This window comes from Centruroides sculpturatus, unplaced genomic scaffold, assembly GCF_000671375.1.
Source record: "Centruroides sculpturatus isolate CEXI.00-Female unplaced genomic scaffold, Cexi_2.0 scaffold1082, whole genome shotgun sequence".
Taxonomy (NCBI): domain Eukaryota; kingdom Metazoa; phylum Arthropoda; class Arachnida; order Scorpiones; family Buthidae; genus Centruroides; species Centruroides sculpturatus.
Genome location: NW_019385300.1, coordinates 1 through 2533, shown reverse-complemented (window position 1 = coordinate 2533; position 2533 = coordinate 1). Strand labels below are relative to the sequence as shown.

Genomic DNA, 2533 nt, shown 5'->3' with positions numbered 1-2533 from the left:
AAGAGAAATATGTTTAGAATAATTAATTTATTTATTTTATTTTATGAAATATATAACAATTGAGATTTTCTTAAAATGGTTCAAATTAAGTTAATTTTATTAAAATTTAATTTCAAATGATAACAAAAAATTAATTTAAAAATATTGTAACAGAGTAGTTTAATTTATTTTTACGTCATTTTATTTATTTACTTATTTTTATTTTTTTATTTTTTTTACAACCGTTATTTAAATCGACCAATTAGCATCGTCTATCTTTTAGCCCGAGACTTGACTTTGTACTAGACGTTATTAAAGATGGTGGACGATTAGCGGTTTGTAACGTGTATATATAAGAGAAACATTGCCGTAATCCAACAGAATCGATTGGCACAAACCATAATTACGGCTTTGGTTTTAGCAAGGTGAGTTAAGTAACATTCATTTGCCGTTTTCACAAGTTTATTCGTGTATAAATTACCGATTATTTAATTAGTGTAGTTGAACACGTTTTCCATTTTTTAAGGTTAACAGCCTTTAAATTATCAATCTTTGTTCAGATTTGTAGATGTTTTGTCAGTTTTAATTATGTCTTTTTTTCATTTAACGAGTAAATTTTATTGAGATTTCGTGTATAACATGTTTGAATCTTTAGTAAATTAAATGAAACAAAAAAAAAATTTTGGTAGAAGTTTCAGGTAATTTATATGTACAGTACGTAATGTAAATATCTAAAAGTAACCTCTTACCAAAATTCGAAGATCAAACTTTTTCATGTTAAGGAGTCATTAACATTGATTTTAAATATTATAAAATTGATTAATGTATTACCTAACATAACATTAACAAAACTGTATTAAATATATCAAACAACAACTCAGTTCGTGTAGCCAACATAATATAAGATATATTTTCAGTCAAACATTTGACAATCCTTAGCTTGTTAAAACTTATTTAACAAATTGGAATAGTGTGTATTTATTTTTAATAAACAAAGAATACTGAAAGTATACAGTATATATATATAAACTAGTGAGCAGTTTTAAAGACTAGCAAAAGTTAAATAAATTGTTAAATAAATAGATAACAACTTCCATTAACATTCTCTAGAAAAAGTAAGTAGTAGTAATAGATGGTAGTACAGTAGAACCTCGAAAACTCGGCTCTCGATAACCCGGCACTCCTGATAACTCGGCCCCACCCTAACAGGGCAAAAAAATCCTTAGTTAATTAATTTTCATTATAGACAGCTTTATAAAAGTATAAAAACTCTCATAAAGTATTTTTCTGAGGTCTGTCTTATCAGGTAAATTACTGTNAATATATAGTATACAGTATATGTTTTATTGAATATAAAAATAAATGTATTGTATGTAAAACATACAATACAGCTTAAAAACATTTAGAAAATCATATACAGTAGTAAGCATAATATAATACTGTGCATATGTACAGTACAGTATTTATAAAGTTTTGAAGTTTTAAATAAAGTTGTTTGCTATGTGTTTCATTATCTTCTGCAGTTCATCTAAATTACTTGCCCAATTTGGGAGCAGGCAATAATATTAACTTGACAATTACTGCTTATTCAAAAATCCATTTAAAGGAAAGTGACTGCAATTTCACTCAGTTTTTTTTCACAGATGCAGAAGTATCTTGTGTGCTTCTCTCCCTTGTCACTAGTGGTGCTGCCACAAACATTGGTACATCACACATCTTATGGCAGTTTTCCGTCTTCTCTTTCTTAATCTATGGCTTCGAGTAGCCCACTTGACTGTTCATGGAGTACTTGATGTTTTGGGGTTATAGGGGCTTTCCCCACTCAGGTGTTGTAGGAAAAACTTACAGGAAAATAGTGACTTTTATTTTCAATACAGATGTTTCCTTGAAGAATTTAAACTGCTTGTTGAAATTCTCTTTTAATATACAGTGGTACCTCAGGTTACGAACGCCCCAGCATACGAAATTTTCAGGATACGACATGAAATTCGAACATATTTTTGCTCCACGATACGAACAAAAACTCACCATACGACGTTACATTAGTTCGCATTTTTCATTTGTTTTTCTTACTACAGTTATTTTCTTTAATGTATTACTTGGCTTTAATTTGAGTATGTTTTTCGCGTTGGAACGAATTATTTGGTTTAACATGTAATCGTATGGGAAAAGATGATCCCACCTTACGACATTTTCATGATACGATCTCAGTTTCGGAACGGATTAAATTCGTATCCTGAGGTACCACTGTAGCTGCTATTTTTTTCAACAATGCTGTACTTTGACTTAGCCATTGCAGGTGTATTATCTATAACTAAACATGCCAGTTTTGACCAAGACAATTTTTCTTCCTTATAAATTGCTTTAATTTTGTCATAAAGCTGTAAAACTATTGATACTACAGTAGCTTTTGTTGTATTAGTTGACACACTTCAGTTATTTTAAGATTTTCATCTACCTCACAAATAATAATCTATATATATAAAAACGGACGTGTGGTCCCTATATTTCACTTTTCCGCAAAAACTACACATCGCACGTGAATGGTGTTTGT

At 29.3% G+C, this 2533-nt stretch overlaps 1 long non-coding RNA gene across 1 annotated transcript in view; it reads left to right on the top strand.

Moving 5' to 3' along the window:
- The window catches only part of LOC111637350, a 924-nt gene extending 520 nt beyond the window's left edge, over positions 1–404 (top strand). The window contains exon 2 of the long non-coding RNA XR_002758677.1: positions 246–404. This is a non-coding gene — a long non-coding RNA (uncharacterized LOC111637350). The remainder of the gene's footprint in view (positions 1–245) is intronic.
- The last annotated feature ends 2129 nt before the right edge of the window (positions 405–2533 follow it).